Genomic DNA, 22566 nt, shown 5'->3' with positions numbered 1-22566 from the left:
TCTCATGATGAATCTTCGCCCACAAGGGTTGGGGGACTACATTACCCATCAACATATCAATGTCAGCTAAATTCATAATACACGCTTCAACTGTCTGGGACAACTCCTTGTAATAACCAGCAGGATTTTTACGAGGGTCAGGTAAGGTCTGCTTAAGAGCCAAGACCTCTGCTCTCTTCCAAGGTACATGTACCCATACTTGCTGAAAATGAGCCGGAGCGGCCTGAATACCCAAATTTACATTAGCCTGAACTGCTTCTTTCCATACAGGAGGAACTTCTCTCATAGGATACTGTTTCACTTTCCTCCTAACAGAAGAATGAGGTTCATACAATGTCTGAGGCGGAAGTCTAGATCTGAAAGCAAGTATCGTCTCTACGGCCTCTGTAACATCAGATTCCACTATCATCCCTTTAGCAAAATCTGACTGAACATCGAGCACATCCTGTGGAATCGGAACCAACTCATTATCTTCCCATTCCTGACGCAGAAAAGTACACATTACATCAAAAACATACCTTTGCTTAGGCGGTTCCCACTAAAAGAAAACATCCATAACTGCTGGTAAATCATACCTCGGAGCATTTAAAATCCACCTACGAGCCAACAAATCCAACACTGTCCATGCTTCAGAACTAGGAAGCTGACTACGACTCTGCTTACGTTCCGAAACAGGGGTCATATTCAGTGACCCAAACAATGGTGACAACAGATCAACAACAGTCTCGGTCATTCGTTTTCGAGCAGAAGAGGAAGAAGTAGACATAAGAACAGGAGAATAAGTATTCTGAGGCAAAGAAGGTGTAGGGACAAGAACAGTAGAAGTCGAAGATGCAGAAGCAGAAGGCAAAGGAGTTTGAGGCAAAGCTGGTAGCAAGGCTGGCGACCCTAGAATGGATTGCGCAGGAGGAGGCAAAACCATCTGTGGAGCACCGGGTGGCTGAACAACAGCAGGAGGTTGAACAACAAAGGGTGGAACAACCGGGGGTAATGGAGGTGCAGTAGCACCCTGTACATAGGGAGGTGGCAATCTCAGTAAATGAGAGATCAAAGGATCTTTTTCAAGGTCTTCAATCACTTTTGGAGGAGAAGACGGCAAGTCCGGATAACATTTATCTATGGCCATACAACGCTGCCTATCTGAGACTTCATTCACACGCTCTTCTCCATCTTCCTTAAACTGCCTAGCAGCTTGTAATACTGACATATTCTTATCTTTCCTATCTCTTTTTGCTTGTTTAATTTCTCTCTGTTTGGCTTCCTTACGCCGAAGGCGGAAAGAGTCAAACATTGCCGGCCGGGCTTTCTTCTTGAACAGCACAACTTCCAGATTATCTAAAATATTTGATTCGAAACTACCATATTGGGGCCATCGTAAAACACCATCCTTTTTAGTGTAGCGGACCCATACTTCATTATAAGTAATAGGGCCCACTCCGTGGTTTGAATAGAGCTCATAAGTCGGAGTTCCAACCGGAGGTATCGGACACGAATCCTCCAATCGGGAATCCCGGTTACTACCACAAACAAACCAATTACCAAATTTACCAAGACCAGGCATCTTACTCACTAGTCTGGTTTCAAACTTCAAAGGGAATCAAAAAATGATACACTCGTAAATATACAAGCCCTTCGGCTTTGGGTACTGCAGCAACCAAATCAAAACCAAGGAACCAAACAAAGTCGTGGGAGCGACCCACTTATACTTAACCAAATATCTGCCACGCCACCAGAAGACCGTCTATCGTCTCGCTTTACAAACATCAATCGGAGGGTCCAAGACAAGGCGACAGTCAGGGCAGCAGTCCTTCGTAGCCGTTGGAAAGCAGGAAGCCTCGCAGAAAAGACCTTCGGTCCACGTCGACATGCAGGGGTCGATGAAGTGGGGGCCCTCCTCCAGAGTTTCCTCACGTGGCTCCTCGCAATCTTCGGGCTTGGACCAGTACCACTGAAGTCGCCCCACGTTGGGCGCCAACTGAAGAACTGGGATTTCAAGTACCCAGCGGCGCCAGGGACACGCCCGAAGTCCTCTGGGTTCCCTTGCCTTGATATACTGAGACACGGAATACTTCTAGGTGGCGTCAGAGATCAAATTTATTAGCTGCAGCTAGTAACAGTAATCCCAGCAATACAACACGGTGTACAACTCAAGAAACTGTTCAAATTTTGTAGAGCAAGACTTCAGTATTTATACACAATATTCACATTACAAATGGACACCCACTGCAGCAAATTCTGACCAATAGAAACACATTTCTATATATTATCACATTCCAAAAGGCTCACTTTACATTGTACCAACCCCACAAGTTAATTATTAGGATCGTCCCAAATTCAATTACCAAAAGCCGGACAAACCCATAATTGAAAGCACAATGCATATAACGAAGGAACATAAAAAGGAAACTATGATAGATAACGAGCAAGATAAAGCATGTGTAGAAAAGCTAAAAATTAACGGTGTCCTGAACTTTGACTCGCAATCTCAGACAAGGATCAACTAAGGAAATTGGACTAGCAAAGGGTCAGTTTCAGATAAAGAGGTCAATTCCTTACAATGCACCTTAGAGTCAAGAAAAGGCTTAGTTAATAAGTGCATGAACAATGAAGCCCATGCAACTTTGTTCGTTTGGTTACTTCCACAGGCCTACGTGAGGGCAACACAAAAATGGAGGTAAAGACAAAATGGAACCCATATTTGAAACAAAGTCTCTGAATACGTAATGAACTCGCTAGTTAACATGACGAATTCACTCCACATTAGTCGTACTCGCTAAATACGGTACAACATCACCAAAATCGTGATGGAACCATAATATCACAGGACAAGGCAGATTTTACAGAACCTCACCTTGCCAATTATGACTACTTTTCAATAGAGAAGAAGTAATCTAAACACTTGGTCTACTGTACTGGTAGCTTTCCTAAAACCTGCGTGGTAGATGGAAAGAACATCTTCCTCCTCCATCCAATTTTGCATCCTATTTAGATGGGCTCTGCAAACCACTTTCTGCATGGTATCTATTAGGCTGATAGGCCTATAGTTGGCGGGGTCCTGGCGGTCTCCCTTTTTATATATAGGTATGACCTCTGCTTCTTTCCAAGATATAGGGACTTCTGCTCCTTTCATTATATTGTTGATTAAAAGCAGAATATATTGAGCCCACTTCTGTGGTTCTAATAAGAGCAAATCGCCCGGGATACCATCTGGGCCTGCCGCCTTTGCAGGGATAAAACCATTAATTGCATTCTCAATCTCTTCCATTTGGAAGAGATTGGTATCTTCAAATGTAAGTGGAGCCTTTATTCTCTGCAAATGAGAGGTGGATAGGGCCTTGGGTTCCTCGGTATACAGTTGGGAAAAGGGATCCCACCAGGCCTGGTTACCAATGTGGTTCGGGATTAGGATGTAGTCCCTCCTATCTCTTATCTTGATTAGAGCCTGCCCATTTGCTATCCTCTTCAGGTGTCCCTAGGAGATCTTCACTGCTTAATGGCTCGAATGTGCAGTTGAAGTCACTGGCCACAATGATTTTGGCAGAGGGGGGGCACTTGTTTATTTGATTTTCTAGCTGTGTTAGGAACGTCGACTTACCATCTACTGTCCCTCTTATATAAACGTTAAAGAGCTCCAATTGATCTCCTCCCTTTGGTCCTTTTATAGTTAACCACATAATGTCGGAACGTCCGGTGTCATGTAGGAGGGCTAAGCAGCCCAGGTCTAATCTGATCCAAGCTGTTAGTCCTCCTGAAGGCCCACCCTTTCCCGTAGACACTGCAGGGATCTGGAATGTACTGTAGCCAGATTTATACAATGCAGTTACACCCCAAGTCTCCTGGAATAAACAAATACCATGAGTTTCTACAAACTTATTCCACGAGGGAACTGACATATTTTTCTTTAACCCAGCTATGTTCCAGGAGAGGGTATTTAAGTGGATTTGATCAACGGAAGTAAGCCTTGGGATTTCCTTATGTGTAACATTTTCTTGTGATATAAGGATGGGAGGTGCCAAAGGTAGCCCTTGGTTGGTCAGAAGAGGGGTGCTTGCCAGAAGCATTTGCGACTCCTCTCCCGTTCTTCAGGTGTATTCTGATAGAGTCAATCGTTCGCGTCAAGGTTTGACCTAGGACCTTCAAATCCTAGAGCATATTCCTTCACCCCACCACTTACAGTTGCAGCTGCAATGGGACGGCGCCTTAATTGTATTCGGGATGAATCAGGGGAGGATGTTCTAAACTCTAATGCTACCAAGTTTTCAGCCAGACTAACATCTGCCAGTGTTAATTCAATACTATCTAATGTCGTATTGGGGGTTATACATCTTCTTGCTTCGGTTATATCCTCCCTAATGATGGAACGACACCCTTGTACATGACAAATCCAATGGATTGATTTATTAATCAGTGATTCGCCATTTTCAGGGCTTCTAGTCACAGAGAGTTTGGGGACATTAACCATGTAAACTATATTCGTAGGTATATTTTGATTCACAACGTTTCTAAGGCCTGAATCTATTAGAGGGACTGGCAGAGTATGGGTTCTATTATGTTTGCCCTGTGGTGCTTGTTTGTTTGCTAGGAGACTAGGTCAATCTGCACTCTCTTTGGTGTAAACGGGTCTATTGAGTGTGTGCTGTGATGAGCCTCCAATCCCCCTGGGTGATTCGGACGTATGCCTCGCAGTGTCTGGGGTGTTCATGGTTGGGCCCCCTTGACTGGATGTTGTTTCCTGAGCAGCATGGGGGACCAATCCAACTTTGCTAGTGTTTGTCTTAAGGTTAAGTGTAGAGTTGACTGTTACACGAAGCTCTGTGAACATACTTTCCATCAGTTCGATCTCCCCTCTAAGTGCCATTATAACTGCTACTAGGTCCCCAATGGATTGGTTACAAGGGCAACTTTGCGCCTTCTCGGGTGTATCAGGCAATAATGGTGTTATTGTCGAGTGAGACTGTTCACTTATAGTATCAAGGGGGGCAAATCTGTTGGAACATTGGACAATAAAGCCCACCTGAGTTAACAGCCTATTCTCTTCTTGGGCGATCAGAGACTCATGGTCAGGGGGATTCTCTTCAGGATGGGACAGACTCGCAACCCCCTTTTTTCCCCCCCGATTTGATTGATTAAAAATTGATGGAATTACTGCTTTTTTGGGGGGGACTACAGGGATCTTAATTGAAGGTTCATCGACATGAATACTAGGCTCATTAGCTAGGATTACTTCACATTCCTGTATTATGTTGTCTATCCCATCCATCACACAGTTAGCGCCGGCATTTTTTAAAAGTTTCCTCTGTCTCTTTTTCTTCCTTTGTTCTATTGGCATCCCATTACATCCCTCAGCTCCCTCCATTGCTTTCCTTTTGCCCATTTTCGATTTGGGTAGACCTATTAGGTTGTTATCTGTGACACAATGCACTGAAAGTAAAAGTCAAGGAGCGCTGTGGCACAAACGCAAAAGTAACAGCATGAATCAAATGTAGATGACAGCCAGGGAACTTGTATCAGTCACTAGATCGAAAATAGACAGTACCTCGTGAGTTGTGCTCCAAGGCAGATGAAAGATGAAAGGGACCAGGCCCTGCTCTGCCTCTTCCTGGCTCGGACGGCCACAGACGGTCCGCCCTTTGCCCGGGCATAGCCCGGCACCCGTCCGTGCGCGTCCCTCGCTGTGGGAGGAACTAAGCGATTAAATACTTCCGGTTGGGGGGAGGAGGGGCAAGATCACAGCTGGTATCCCCGGTGATTCCTGGGTCTTATAGTTACTGTCGCTGCACCCCCAGGCAAACAGTTCATACGAAGCGTCTCCCGCGGAGCGGGAGACGCAAGAAGTATTTAAAGCCCCCTGTTGCAGGGGGGAGGGACAAGATCACAGCTGGTATCCCCGGTGATTCCTGGGTCTTTTAGTTACTGTTGCGGCACCCCCAGGCAAACAGTTCATACGAAGCGTCTCCCACGGAGCGGGAGATGCGAGAAGTATTTAAAGCAACCGGTTGCAGGGGGGAGGGGCAAGATCACAGCTGGTATCCCCGGTGATTCCTGGGTCTTGCAGTTACTGTCGTGGCACCCCCAGGCAAACAGTTCATACGAAGCGTCTCCCATTATTGGTCCAAAATGGATTTCAAGGTTCCAAGGGTTGCACAATAAAGCCTAAGTTGCTTTGAGAACAGGTGGCAAAGCTGAAAGAATGGCTGCAACGGGCTCAAGTTATTCACACATTGACTCATCAACATGCTTGTGTTCACGTTTCAGGTAATTCTATTGCTGATGTAGCCGCTAAGGCAACAGTTCACACTGCTGCCAGTGCTGCAATCACTTGTTCTAGTACGATATTAGACAGAGGCATCAAGGTGTCTGTCAATGCCTCGCACAACGATACACACCTGCCGAAAGGCTTTCCACTCAAGTACTCCCACAAATTAGATCCACAAAACATACCATATGCTCAGATTCCAGGAGTGGGGGATAGAGTCATACCAAACACTGATAACAGTTTGGGGTTAATACTAACTGCACATGAGGGTCTGGGATCAGCACATACATGGATTACTACTACAGTTTAAGTACTGAAGCAGCCCTATTGGTGGCCAGGTCTTACTTAACAGACCAAGGACTTCGTCCTCAAATGTGACATCTGCCAGCAGATGAAGGGTTCAATATAGCACCTCAACCACAGACCCCTCTTTTGATTTCTGACAAGCCTTTGGCTTGTGTCTATTTGGATTACTGCAGCCCCATACAATCTGATGGGGCTTACAAGTACATCTTGGTGGCAGTAGATTCATGTTAAAGATTCTTGTGGGTATGACCACAGCGGTCTGCTGACTCCCGAACTGTTATCAAGCATTTGCGAGTCTTTATCGTGACATATGCAATTGGCACACTACATTCCAACCAGGGTCCTGCGTCTATCACTCTGGCTTATAAAGAAGCCATGGGCAGTTTGGGTGTGACAATGTGGTACTCCTCCCCTATCATCCTGAGGGAAATTCAGTAGCTGAGAGGAAAAAAAGGGATGTGAAGCAATCCTTAACAGCGAGGGTTCTAGGTTCAGGTTGCAGTTGGCTCCATCACCTATATGGGATCCAGAGGGCACTCAATAACATGCCAAGAAAATCCCTGGGAGGTCGTACTCCATATGAAATCCTGCTTGGAGTGAGAATGTGGGCCACAGGCCTCGATAATGTCAGCACAGTGACAGACACACCGTGCGACATTAGTGAACGTTTGCTTGTTTTACGGAAACTAAATGAATTCCAAGACAAGTAAAAGGCACCGCCACTAGAGAAGTAAAGCTTGTACCGGCAAGACTTGCTTGGGTCCCAAAGAGTGGGGATATGGTCAGGGAGAAAATTGTGGACAAGAAAGAATTTGGGCCATCTTACAGAGGGATGTACCTGTCCTGGCTGTCGATGGTGCCAGAACTGTACTCTTTTCACCCCTTGCCGGTTGATGAGAGAAAAAGTTTGTCTCCATTGATCTGATCAAACCACATTATGTGGCTGATTCTCAACAGTTAGCCACTTGGGCCCCATGGTAGCTACTGAACTCTCACTACCGGTCAGGAAGTTCAGATGGAAGCTTTAAGATTCCTCTCTCCAACCAGAAACAGTAAACAACAATGAAGTATTTCTCCTTCAAACACAACTGTACAGTCAACTAGTCCAGAGACACAAATTTCAATTTGAAAAATATACATCTACATGAATTTGCCACAGTGTGAGCCACCACCCAGTTCTTCAAAACCTGCTGAGCTGCCAAAAATAGACCTGATGGTGTCTGGCTACTTCGTGAACTATGATGACTTCTCATTGGACTCAACTGATCCTGAGACACCATTGCCACCGCCTCTCCCTTTCAAGCTACAAGTGTGTGCTCTCTATCTTTGGCTGAAAAAGACATACTTCGTTACTACTTGGTTACACCTTTGGATTACAATTGGGTTATTTTTCCTGGTCCAATTAATTGGATTGGTGACTGTCTTTTTCCTGCTTCTGAATGGACATTATCTCCCAGAACACTCTGCAGTACACCTTGTGAACTTGGTGTTGAAACTACATGCATCATTGCACCATGAACAAAGGGACATGTCCCTGGTGAAGATTACAACAGTTCCTGAAGGAATACTGTGGGACAGGGTATCGTATTATGTGTATGGTCCTACTGAACTTTTAAAACAACATGTTTGTTTAAACGTTTCTTAAATTATACCACCACCTCTAGTACTTTCTCTGATGATTGGGACATTGAAACAGTACACAATATGCTAGAAGATCTAGAGCGGTCAACTGTATTTTCTTCGGATGAGTAGTATGATTGTACATTTAATTACAGGGACATATTCTGTTATCAACATTATGGTCATAATTTTTTACATAAATCCCACGTGCTGTTTATAATTTCACCCAATGGAAACACTGCCCAAATCCACCAAAAGGTAGCTCAAAAATATTTGCACAGAACTTTGCTTCTTTTTCTGGTTTTGACACATCAGACCCGATCTCTTATTATTATAGGCTCTCACCCGCAAAAAAAAATATACTAATAAACACCAAGCTGATATACTCTGCTTCCTTTCTTTCCCAGCTGACTGTACAGGGTTTCAACTTTTGGAAAGATACAATTGATACTAAATCTGTTTGGGGCACAAAAGATTGGCAGGTTCAGGAAACCAAGGCCATGTTTGGGGCATGCTTAATACCACATTAATAATAATTTTCCTGAATAAAACAATGCAACAACAATGCAACACACCTCCTGTCTTGGAATAGCCAAAATGAAGGAATTGAACACACCTAGTATTCCCGCATTCCCACGTTTTGAGAACAGGCAGCATTTCACACAATATAATGAGGATATGCTAGATGCCATGACAGGCAATGCCTCTTACAATTCATCAGACCCCAATTGGAAGGGATGGTTGGTTTGGCCTTTGGACACTAATGATTGTCAGTCTATATTCCTGTGCATTGCCAAAGGGTTTAAAATAGATAGGTCTGGCCAGCGATATGTACAATCAGAACAGTCGGTGTGGTGACATTATATAGTATTGGGAAGTTGTGACTTGATTGGCAAAAAACCTCAATAGTTCTCAAGTGAAACAACACGTGTCCCTTCTTTCTGGTGACATGGACCTTAGGGATTTTTTATTAGGCCCCCTGAATCTGCCTCAAAAGTGCTTCTTGTATGCAATATACAACGAGCTGTGGAAAGTTTCTCAACAGGATGCGGCTGAGAGCAAGAGCGGTTTGTATTGGGGAAAAGAGGCGGGTGGGGGGTAGAGGGCTAAGGAAGGGGGGCAGGGTAGGGTTGGGCGGGGAAGGGGGGTGACAGGGGACAATATAGACTAAAAAAAATCAGAAAAGAGGTGAGGAGGATGGGGGACAACAAAGACAAAAAAAAACTACCTGCTGTCCTCCAACATCACGTTGTGCTCTTCGGCTCCTCTTCAGTGCTTCAGGCAGGCACAGTGTTAGAAAGGCGGCCCCTGGGGAGGCAGAAGATGTCTGACTGACCACCCCGAGGCCCACCTCTCCTTATGGAATTGGCCGAGCGCCGTCGAGAGGCCTCCTGGGTGAGGGCCCTCTCCTAGAATCGTCACAGTAGAGTAATCACGCCGCTACAAAGGGACACCACACAAGAGAGTCTTCTTAGAATCTTTATCAACACTAACAATTGGTTCTTTCGGTAATATGTACAAGCGGATCGAGGGATCCTTAGAGTCTCGGTAACTGGAGGGAAAGGGGTAGCGGGACAGTCTTAATACCAGTCTGGCACGGGGAGACCCTACGCTCAGCTCTCAATCCTCGAGCTGGGGGGCTCCACGAGGTTTGGGCCGCGGCAGCGCCAGCAGGCTCCGAAGATGGTTTCAGCGAGGTTGGGCCACGGCAGCGCCAGCAGGACTCCAAAGATGGTTTCAGCGAGGTTGGGCCGCGGCAGCGCCAGCAGGACTCCAAAGATGGTTTCAGCGAGGTTGGGCCGCGGCAGCGCCAGCAGGACTACAAAGATGGTTTCAGCGAGGTTGGGCCGCGGCAGCGCCAGCAGGACTCCAAAGATAGTTTCAGCGAGGTTGGGCCGCGGCCAGCAGGACTCCAAAGATGGTTTCAGCGAGGTTGGGCCGCAGCAGCGCCAGCAGGACTCCAAACATAGTTTCAGCGAGGTAGGTCCGCGGCAGCGCCAGCAGAACTCCAGAGGTTCAGGGTTCAAAGTAGCGAGTTCTTCTTGGGGTCAGCCGCGACAGCGTCAGCAGGGCTCTCGACTCCAGGATACAACTGCTGACCCATCCCAGAGCTGACCCAGATATAGGTCTGGAGTCCTTTGATTTCCGGACCCTCGTGCCTGGGGGTCAGAGGGGCCGGGATGAGAGTGTCCAGACACCCAGCAGGGGGGTGGAGCCAGCGCCCAGGGAGGCCGGAGGGCAATCGAAACCAGGCGTCCGGGGACGGCTGGAGGCCCATCGAAACTCCCCTCCTCCTGGATCCGCCAAGTGGCCGTTTTACCACCTGGTTGAATCTTGGTGCCTCGATGTCGGGGCTTCGCTGGGTCTGTGGCCGAGGTCGGGCCGAGGCCACATGGTCCGGACGTGGAGGGTCCAGGATGGAGTCGGGGCCTGAAATGGTGGGCCGGAATTGGGGTCGGATCCGCAGAGTGGGGCGAGCAGGGGTCGCCGGGCTCCCGAGGGGGAGAGCCGGGGGTCGCCAGGAGTGGCGGCTCTCGTGAAGGTTGGAGGGGATAGCTTTAGACCGGGGGACAGGGGTCGATGCTGTCCGGGGCCCGCAATGCGGAAGAAGTGGGACCACGCCACGAGGCCGGGTCCAACACACAGGCTCCCAGCCTGCCCTGCAGCCAATCCTGAAGCTGCTCTTTTTTAAGAGCAGCTTCAGGATTCAGGAGACGGCCGGCCAAAAACCACATGTGCAGTATTGGTTGAGTCCACCACTCCCCCTCCAGCCTGTCACCACCCTGGCCCGCCCTCAAGACTAGACACAAGCTTAAAAAAAAGATGATAAAATGGGTTTTGAACCCGTTTTATTATCATTTTATATTCACAGTTTTTAAAGTGCTGGTGGGGGGGTTACACTCCTCCGCCATAGCAGAGGAGCCACCACTGGCTGAAAGGCTGTGTAAGACTGATAGGGTTAATTTAGAAAAAGCTTTGGCTGTGGTAGACAATGGTATGACCACATTGTTCTTATTGAGTCACTGGGCAACACATTATCTTCTGCAATTGATAGTATACAAAAGGATATGTCTATTTTACAGCAAGGACAATCACAATTAAGGTTTATTGTAATATTAAGATGGACGCTTCAAACACTACGTTCTGGCCATGTGCCGTGGCATTATATCAACAGCACTAGTCTGTTTTCTGCATATGACCTAACTGAAAGACAGATTTTGATGGCACAAAGAGATGCAAAGTATACCATGTTGCACATTGAAAAATTAGACAAATTACCTTTCACCATGGTTGAGGCACCATCCACAGACTGGATAATCCATGGTTACATTACCCTGTCAATCACAACTTTCCAATTGTAATATTGTCTACAATACCACTAAGTAGGCAGATATGAAGTGCTAGGGGAACGTTATGTGCATGAATACTGAGAATTGCCTTTCAGGCTTATAGCAGGAACGGGGACCCAATGGTCTTTCTTAGCGGTTCAAACGGTGAGAATGCTTTGAGCGGGTTCTTAGTATGCAATGAGATTTCACCTCATGGGGCTTGTAATGCTTCTATTGCAAATTTGTCCTGTTATCTGAAGGCTTCTCCTGCTCCCTTGACCCGACCAGTTTTCAGGCTGCCCTCTAATGGGAGTAACTTGATGCTGAATGATAAAGACTGCTGCTGGATGGAACCAGGCATCGCTTATCTGGTAACGGTTAATTCCATAGTTACTTGTTATACACAAGTACTGTTTCCACCTGCCCGCACAGTTAGGAAGGCAATGCTATGGCCTTCGATAAATGTTTCCAACATAAGCTTTGATTCTCTGAGCAAACTGAAAGCCATGCTTTTTTAAAAGGATGTGGCATCCACAGCCACCAAAGAGACGTTTGATCACCAGGTGCGAGGTCCTCGTCTGAGATACAGACACTACTCGCTTCCTACTGCATTTTGGGGAGCTGGCCCATTGTATCTTTAACATGTTTTTAATATGTCTGATACAAAGGGAATAGCGCACCTTTTTAAATGTAAGGGCTCTGGACTGGTTAGCACCTTTCAGGCACACCTTGACTTCGAGAACAGAATGAGCATTTGTTCTTGTCGTTCAGGCCTGTTTGGCTTCACTGCGTACAACCTGTATTTCGCTGCCTGCTTTGCAGCCATGAATGCATATGGGATTTCTGTCTCAGATCACAATTGGTTGCGCCATTGGTCATTGAGGTACTGATGGAACACTTATAGGCCCATCTGTATTTTTGTCCCCAGCGTATTCCATTGCTGTTGAATGCATTCTTTGATGCAACCTGGGATGCTTTGGCTCCTAATGAAATGGATATCGGCTCTGCAGAATACTTATAGGATGTAGTCCCTCCCTTGGCGGCTGCTGTGGGAACTGGATGGAACCCCCTTTGTTCCATAAACCTGCTTCGAGGTATGCCTCTGGGAACATCATCTGCGGCTGCCAGCAACAGAAACGTTGCATCTACCACTCGGAATACATAAACAATTGGCTTTTTCCATGTGGTGGGAACTATTTGGCCTGTTTTTAAGCAAAATTAGTTAAAACAATGTTATTCTGCTTTTCTAGGCACCCTGGCTTTCTGAGTACTTGAGATTTCAAACAGTATAATGACTTATAATGGCTTCTATGAATATTTTAAAGGAAAGCTTGCTACTAGAGGATGTTAAAATTGGTTTTATATTTTTTGGAGTTTGGATTTCTTTAACCTCTTGAATGCTATGGGGATTTTTCCCCTGTGCTGGAAACCCATGAACCCCATTATTCATGACGAGCTGGGCTCGTCATGAGCGTAGCAGGAGGCTACTGCATGACGAGCCCAGCTCGTCATGAGCGTGGAAGGGGTTAAGGCTTTATGGCCAGCTGCCTTTTTACATAGCTTTTTATATCAACCCTTAGTATGAGAAGTGGGTGTTATGTGCCCAATTTAGGCCCATGTAACATAGCTGCACATTTTCTTACGATGTCCTCTTTGCACAATAACATTACTGCGGTGACTTTTTGCACATATTCACGTGTGTGACAATGTTGGATTAGTTTCTCTGAAACTACTTCTGTTAACACATCTGGCTTCGTACAACATTATCACGATGCCTTGAACACAAAGTACAAGGCCTTTAAGCACAATGTACAAATGTTGTTCTATCTTCATCCGCGCAGTGACAGGGCTATTGTCACGATTCTCTCCCTGCATTCTCGTGCCCACCACCAAGGGGGCTGAATTGTTGGGCTCTCCAGTGTTATAAAAATCTTCCAGACCCTCCCCTTCATGCATATACTGAATTCCAGTCATTTGGATTATATTTGCAAATTGTCATCCATTCCCAATCCATGCCGGGTTCTGTGAAAGCCAGCCTGCTCATTCTTGAAGCCAGCCTGCTCATGTTTGACACTCCATTACCTAGAATTCCCTGCTCACTGCTTAGTCTGCACCCCTGCAGGCCAAGGATGGGTGGAGGAATTCAGCTCACCTTTGGCTGGCTGCTGCGAGCCTGCTCACACCTGAAACATGGGATTACTGTAAGCTCTTTTAAGCCCCAGCTCCCTTCAGTCCAGTGTTGGTCACTGTAGCTGTGTTACGGTGAGACCAGTCCTTGTTCCCGAGCTTTTGATATTCCTTGATTCCTGAGCTATAGCCATTCCTTGCGCCTGAATTAGCACTGTGCTGCCTTGTTTCCTGAATTCCTAAGATATAGTTAGTCTTTGTTCCTGTTCCTGGGATTCAGCTATTTCTTGTTCCTGATTTGCACTACTTGCAGTGCTCTCTTGACTCCTTGTTTCCTGAGCTGTAGCAATTTCCTGTTTCCTTGAACTAGCCCTGCCTGCAGTGCTACCTTGACTCCTGAAGCTTTAGTGATTCTCTGTTCCTGAACCAGCACTGCCTGCGGTGCTACCTTGACTCCTGAGCCTTTGCTCAATTCTTGTTCCTGCCACAGCACTGCCTTCTATGCTACTTTTGTGATGTGATGTGTGATGTGAGATAGGGCTTATATAGCGCGCTACCACTCCAAGGAGTATCTTGGCGCTTAGATTCCTAGATGACAGCAGGTAGTGGATGGAGAAAGGACTACTTGTCGATAAACACATCATATCAGTCCCATGCATTCAGAATTTGGCAAAGAGTAAATCCATGTTTTTAAAAGTTTTCTGAATTTTGATTCAGTTGTAGATTGACGCAGGAGAGGGGGGAGTTTGTTCCATGCTCTTGCGCCAATAACTGCAATGGATTTTCCTCCCCTGGTTGACAATTTAAACCTGGGGACATGAAGTAGGTTACTTGTAGAGGACATGAGTGATCTTAATGGGTGGTATTGTTTGAAGTGTTTGCGCAAATACAGTGGGCCATGATGGTAAAAGGCTCTGTAGGTAATGGTAAGAACTTTAAAAAGTATGCGCTTATGTATTGGGAGCCAGTGTAGTGCATCAAGAGCTATAGAGGCCAAAGACTTCCTGGGCAGTCTGAGGACCAGTCTGGCAGCTGCATGCTGGACCATTTGGAGTTTATGCAGGGCCGATTTGTTAAGTCCTGCATAAAGACTATTGCAATAGTCCAGCCTGGATATTATAAGAGCAACAGCTACCGTACGTCTGGCCCTCAGGGGAAGAAGATCGAAGAATCTTCTAAGGCTCCTAATGATGCCGAAGCAAACCCCTGCTACTTCCTTGGCTTGTTGGTTGAAAGTCAGAGTGTTATCAAACTTTATGCCTAAATTTCGGGCAGCATTGATGGTATTGGGGGGGCTTCTGCTTTTTCGGGCCACCAGTCCCGTGGCGAGAAGGAATTGTTGAGTCCAAAAGGAATGATTTCCGTTTTTGACGAATTACACTTCAGGTGGTTGTCTGACATCCATTTAAAGGTTGCTGACAGACATTCTTTCAGTATTTGTTCTGTGTTGAATTGATTTTTATCAAGAGTCAGAACAAGCTGTGTGTCGTCAGCATAGGCAACCGTACTAATGTTGTATGAAGAAATCAGGTTTAATAGGGGAACCATATAAAGGTTGAATAGGGTGGGACTTAAACTGGAGCCCTGCGGGACCCCTGTTTTGATAGTTTTTACTTCAGAAGAGAAGTCGCCCAGCCTTACAATCTGGCGTCTATGTGCCAGATAGTTTTTAAACCATTCAAACACGGTTCCTGCTATGCCTACGTTAGTAAGGCGCTGTAAAAGGATAGCATGGGATACCATGTCGAATGCTGCCGAGAGATCTCATAGGATCAGGACAGCATGTTTGCCCTGATCCAATCCAGCCCGAATGGTTTCGGTGGATGACAGAAGTGCAGATTCAGTGGAATGGTGGGTCCTGAAGCCCGCTTGACAGGGATGTAGAATGTCATTTTCTTCCAAAAATGCCATAAGTTGTTTGTTAGCAAAAGATTCTGTAATCTTGCAAATGGCAGGAAGAAGAGAGATTGGACGTAAATTAGAAAGGTTAGTAGGGTCGTGTAACGTCTTTTTCTGTAATGGCTTCAATATCGCTACCTTCCACTGAGAAGGAATCTCTCCAGATTGGAGGGACGAGTTGATAATGGCGTTGATATAAGGGTTCACCTCCTGTATTATGGATTTAAGGAAAGTGGGGGGACAGGGATCTAAAGGGGATCCTGATTTCAGGGTGGAAATTCCTTGTGAGGAATCGTCCAGGCTGATATGACTGAAATTTTCCCATTTGGGTATGTCGGCCTTAAGAACAATTCCACTGGCAGGTTCTGATGTTCCGGATTGGGGGAAATCCTTAGTGAGCGTTTCTATTTTTTGAGTAAAGTAGGAGGCTATGTCATTACATAGGATCTGGGACGGGGGGATCTCTTGGGTTGCAGTTTTGGGCTTCGTGAAGCTGTTAACAATTTTAAAAATGTCTTTTTGTCTGTTATTTGCTGCTTCGATACGAGAGGTGAAATAATCAGTTTTTGCGGTTTTTATGGAAGAGTGATAAATTCTCCTAGCTTTCTTGTAGGTTGTTTTAGCGCCATTGTCATAATTTCGTCGCCATTTGCGCTCTAAAGATTTAATTTCCACCAATTGCTCTTTCAAGGTGTCTAGAAACCAGGGAGCAGAAATTTTCCTTTTTCCTATGGGATCTTTAGTTCTTTCCGAATTTCTAATATTGTTACCAATTTCAGTCATCCAATTCTCAAATTTATGGTAATCAGTGGTAGTTTTTCCTGAGAGAATGGGTTTACTTTTCTCCACCCAGCTTGTAAGATCGGGGTGTTTCATAATTTTCCCCCAATTGGGTAGCGTGTTACCCTTAATGGGAACCTTTTTTCGAGTTTGAATGACTTTCTATGAATTCAATGTTGAATTCAATGAAAAAATGATCAGTCCAGGTTTGGGGTATAGGATTGTTAACCGTCATTTTGTCCAAATTTGAGCTGATACAATCAAGGGAGTGTCCGGCTTTATGAGTGGGTTGAAGAGTCCTGAGAGTTAATCCCAGGATCTGTAATATTTCTTTAAAGTTGGAAGCGTGACTGTCATTAGGGTTATCTAAATGGAGGTTTATATCGCCAACAATGGTGAAGTTTGAGTATCTAAGGGTCAGGTCACTCAACACTTCACCCACACTAGCAAGAAACTTCGTGGGATTGCGGGGGGGGGGGCGATAGAGCAGTGCTCCAGAAAAGGGAGAAGTGTCATGCACTTGAATACAGAAATATAGGCTCTCAGCTTCTTCAATATCCGGAAGCTCTCTAATTGAACATTTATAGGTATCTCTATAGATGATAGCCAGGCCACCACCGCGCTGTTCAGCGCGATCTTGTCTGCAAATAGAATAAATGCAATCAACCAGAGAGAAAGGGTCAAAAAGGACACTCTTGTACCCCTCAACAGTAACAGTAACAAACAACGAAAGAGTGACCGCATCAATAAAAGTAAGAACAAGTCATGGAGTAGTTATAGTTAATACCACCAGGACAGGTACGAAAACAATAGGGGGGTTAAGTGAACATGCAATGTGAAAAGAAAAGAACCCTCAGGCAACCACAGAATGTCGGTAGCCAATTGTCTTCATTGGGTTCTTATTGAAAGAATAGTATCAAAAGTGTGGTGAAGTAGTGAATTAAAAGGAGTGTGGACTACTCCCCAAACTGGGACCCAGCAACACCAAACCTTAATAACTAATCTGTCAAAAGTAACCCTAAACCCTGAAGAGACGGCTGTCTTAGAAAAAGGACTAGGTTTTATACCTACACCACGCCTTGATCGTTTTAAATTGAAATGCGAACTCGGCGAGTTCTTTAGAAAACTCAGGTTGAATACCTTCTTTGAACAACAAAATTCAACAGGAAGCCAGGTCGCAGTTAGCGATACTAATTTTAAGAAGAAATCTTCTTTCACACCTCCCACACATCTAGTGCCTGCTGACATAATAGCTTTTGAGCAGGCAGTGCTCTTTGAAGTGGAATCTTTAGCTGAACCGACTCCTTTTAAGAACCTAAAAGCTGGAGAATACAAAGCTATCCAACCACTCCAGATGAACAAAGAGATTGTCATTAAGAGTGCAGACAAGGGGGGTGGCATTGTCATCCAGGATTCCTGAGCATATGATCAGGAGTGTAGACGATTACTGAGTGGCACCACCAGCTATACCATCCTCCAACAAGATCCTACTCCCTTCCTGAAAGACGAAATCATGGAACTGGTCATGACAGCAGAAAGAGATGGCTACATAAGCAAACAGGAAGCTGATTTCCTAACCAATTCTGAGGGCAAAATCCCGTATTTTTACACACTTCCTAAAACCCACAAAAATCGGGTCCCCCCTCCAGGCAGATCTATAGTTTCAGGGATTGGTTCCCAGTTGGAGCCACTCTCTAAATACTGCGATTTCTTTTTCAAACCATTGGTACAGTCCACCAGTACCTACATTAAGGACACCAAGAGCCTTCTCTCGATGCTGTTAACTGTCAAGTTGCCCGAAGAGCCATGTTTTTTGGTCTCTTTAGACATTGAAAGTCTATATACGTGCATCCCGCAGGATGCAACATTGAAAGTATTGGCAGACGTCCTGGATCAGACTGACTGGAATTATACCACCTCCAGAACCTTTGTCATTGATTGTGCTACTTTAGCTTTGAAGCGCAATTTCTTCCAATATGAAGACACCATCTATTTACAGAAGACGGGCACGTCGATGGGCAGCACCTTTGCCCCTAGCATTGCAGGGCTGTATGTGTACAACTTTGAGAAGATCCATATCTTGACAGCCACCAATCCTTACTCTCTCAATGTTATCCTGTGGCAGAGGTACATTGATGATGTGCTTTTAATTTGGAAAGGTTCAGAGGAAAGTCTTCTTTCCTTTTTTGATTGGGTGAATACATGCGACCCTCATTTGCGATTTACCCATCATTATGATCCAGTTTCCATTGTCTTTCTTGATGTAACATTAACTAAGGAAAATGACCATCTAATCAGTAAAACCTATTACAAACCTACAAGCAAAAATAATCTGCTTCATTTTTCTAGCTTCCACCCGCGCTCGTTGCGGGAAAATGTACCCTTCGGGCAGTATCTACGCATCCGTAGAAATTGTAGTAAACCCGGAGATTTCAACAAACAAGCAGAAGATCTCACGAATAAGTTACTGACTAGGGGCTATCCAAAAGGAATACTTCATAAAAGTCGTAAAAGAGCAAGAAATAACAACAGAGAGGCCCTTTTGGAAGACCACAATAGGGAGACTAATGCTGAGATTCCATTGACCTGTGTAACAACCTACAGCAATATATATAATGCTGTGAGTCGCTGCATTGGCAAACACTGGCGCATTCTCACTAGTAGCGGTCGTACATGGCAAAAAACCACTCTTTTCTTACAAACGTGAGAGAAGTTTGCAGGATGCCCTTGTCCATACACGCCCTAGAACTGACCACTCCCCACATGACCAGACTCTTCAGAATGCATGGGGTTTACCCCCCGTGACAGGCCATTTCCCATGTGGAGGATGTAGTGTCTGCCATCTGACTACAACTGCGAAAACTCTGAATTTGGAGGAGGGCAAAGTATGGCACATCAGGGGACACACGAATTGCAATTCGAGTAATGTGATCTACTTGATTACCTGTCCCTGCAACCTTAGGTATGTAGGAATGACCACAAGGAAAATAAAAACACGCATTGGCGAACACCGTAGCAATGTGAGATGTGGCAGGAGTACTACAAAACTCACGGCTCACTACCTTGAATGTGGTCATTGTCCAGATGATCTCAGATGGACAGTAATAGAGCAGTTGGCTCAGACCAATGAGGGTAACATCTTTGAAAAGGAGCAAAGATGGATTTACCGCCTCTCCACGCATACACATGGCCTTAATGACGACATTCCTTGGGGGTCAGTGATGCGGAGGTGAGTCTACCCATGATACTATCTGATGCTCCTTTTTCCTCGGGTCTTTTTAATTGCCTAAGACATCCCCTCTAAATGAAAATGTATTCATATCCTGGTTCCTGGAGACATCCACCGTAGAGTTGGGGATAACATTTACTGACTCAGTTGAACCAATGGATGAAGGCAATTTTAGCTATTAAACCACTGGATTTGCTCTTCCTGCATTTACAGTATGATTGCTATGACGGCGTTATTATATGGGACTTTTATACTAGCTATGATAAGTTTGGCAAGTAATAATACAATCTTTCTCTATTACTAGCTGCAACTGTGCACTTGTGGCATTATTTACACCTAGTTACGTCATTTACACACAAACAAATCAATGTTATATATGCTCCCATGTAAATAAACAACGCTGTCACTTTAAGAACCGAGCGCTAAGGGATGGTCACGTGACCGCGAGTCACGTAGTCACGTGATCGCTAGTCACGTCTTTCACGAATTCCATTTAATCCCCACGTCCGGGTCGAAAGCTTGTTGTTCCGGGCTGTGGATGTGGATACTTTAGGTTTCTAGGCGGGCAGTCGCCCGGTAGCAAGTAAGTTCACGGAAAGTCTTTTCCGGTTATTCAGCCAGGTGCCTTTTTGCGATAACTTTCTCGCTATTTTTTCACAACTGGTAACGGACGGTATCTCTGTTATTCGTTGCTTGTAGATTGTCTGGGCGTGAAGGTTTCCCCCTGCCACAAGCCTAAGGGGCGCCGCCACTATCAATTGATTGTGAGTATTATGGTCACAATTTACTTATCGTTTCTTCCTTGAAGATGTTTTTATCATCCTCTATTACTTTTAAACGAACCATGCACTTTTTTGAATAACATTAATTACCCATATGGCATGCATTATGATCCGCTCGAAATGTAGCGTGGCATATTAAGGCATAGCCTTCTTGGGCAAGATATGATGCCAGGAGCGCTGTTGAGTTATGAACAGTGTTCTGTTTTGTAAAATAGAAATATATTTTCCGTGTAATCACGAAGTGAGAAAATGTCTCTTGCAATAGTTTTTAATAATACTACGGTTTGATTGGGGAGTTTCTAAGCTGAACAAGGATACTTGCAAATAAGTATTACTGTTTTTGCTCCTTCTAAAAGGATACTGCTTATAAATCTGTTGTTGTGATTGTGTTTATGTATTGCAGATTCGCTTGTCTCTCACTTTTTGGAGAGGCCGTAGGAGACAACATCTGTGCAACTCTCACAGTGAAGGTTGTATAAATATCCCCGCCCACTCCATATGGTTTTGGCACCTTAGTGTGTGTCAACCATGGAGTGAGGATGGTATTTCTCGGTCCTGATGAATGCTGAGCTGACTATTGGCTCACCAGCAGAAACATGTTGACCTTCCTTTTTTTGTAGATCTTTATAGGACTTGAAGGGTCAAATTAACTTAACCACTTATAAGTCCGCTATTTTTTCACTGGTTTTAATGGAGTTAGAACTACTCTCTTATTAAAAAAGTGTTTCAGTTTGGGGAGTAGTCCACACTCCTTTTAATTCACTACTTCACCACACTTTTGATACTATTCTGTCAATAAGAACCCAATAAAGACAATTGGCTACCGACATTCTGTGGGTGCCTGAGGGTTCTTTTCTTTTCACATTGCATGTTAACTTAACCTCCCTATTGTTTTCGTACCTGTCCTGGTGGTATTAACTATAACTACTCCATGACTTGTTCTTACTTTTATTGATGCGGTCACTCTTTCGTTGTTTGTTACTGCAAATAGAATAGCCAGGGGGGACGGCATGGACTGTGTCAGGATTGGACCAATCCCGAAGCCAAGTTTCCGTGATGAACAAACAATCCAAATAATTTTCGGTGATTAAATCAAATATATGGAGCGCATTCTTACATATTGAGCGGGCATTTATCAAACCACCCTTCAGTTGGTTAGGGCTCACATGATTAACAATGGAGTGGTAGGGTTTTAGTAAGTGTCTACAGACAGAGCAGCAAATAGGACCTACCCACTCGTCTACATTGAGGGTGTGATGGCACTGAGAATGGCGTGTTTGTAATGCTATAATGGCATTTCTAGATAAGGGGGGCACCTGAGTGTAATAGATGGTCCCTGGCGGGTCCTCGGCGCGGACGAGCGCAGACGGGCTAGACTCTGGCTCGACTCCGGCACGGCTATGGCGCGCCCGCTGCTCGCGTTCGCTGCGCGAAGTGGTAGCCATCTCCCTTTGTAGTCCCTACAAAGGCGCAAGGGCGCTGGGACTTGTAGTTTATGTCCTGCAGACCTGAGGGGGCTAATCACGCTTCTCTGGCCACAGAACCTTAATCGTCTGTGAGCAGGAGTGAAGGCGCGCTGTGGATGCGATGTGTGATTTAAACTAAAGAGGACAATTTAAAAGCACAATTTACGCCGCAAACAAAGTTACCAAAATATAGTGATTTTTAAAAACTACACAGATAGGCTATCACCCGGCTCCCGCCTCAGGTGCTAAGGGAGTCTAAATGCGAAGTAGTCACAGGCAATGGTGAAGTAATTGCCAGGCTTCTGCCGCCGATGTACAGAGGAATCTCGCAATTAGAGCGCGACTCCTCCCTTTGTAGTCCCTTCAAAGGCGCAAGGGCGCCGGGACTTGTAGTTTATGTCCTGCAGACCTGAGGGGGCTATTCACGCTTCTCTGGCCACAGAAACTTAATCGTCTGTGAGCAGGAGTGAAGGCGCGCTGTGGATGCGGAGTGTGATTTAAACTAAAGAGGACAATTTAAAAGCACAATTTACGCCGCAAACAAAGTTACCAAAATACAGTGATTTTTAAAAATACACAGATAGGCTATCACCCGGCTTCCGCCTCAGGTGCTAAGGGAGTCTAAATGCGAAGTAGTCACAGGCAATGGTGAAGTAATTGCCAGGCTTCTGCCGCCGATGTACAGAGGAATCTCGCAATTAGAGCGCAACTTTTGTTTTCTTGATTTGTGAACCTGTAATATTTTAGTATACCCTTGTTGTGTCCCCTGCTG

The sequence above is a fragment of the Lissotriton helveticus genome, chromosome 5_1 (genome assembly GCF_964261635.1).
Source record: "Lissotriton helveticus chromosome 5_1, aLisHel1.1, whole genome shotgun sequence".
In the NCBI taxonomy this organism is placed as follows: domain Eukaryota; kingdom Metazoa; phylum Chordata; class Amphibia; order Caudata; family Salamandridae; genus Lissotriton; species Lissotriton helveticus.
This window is presented reverse-complemented; position numbering follows the sequence as displayed.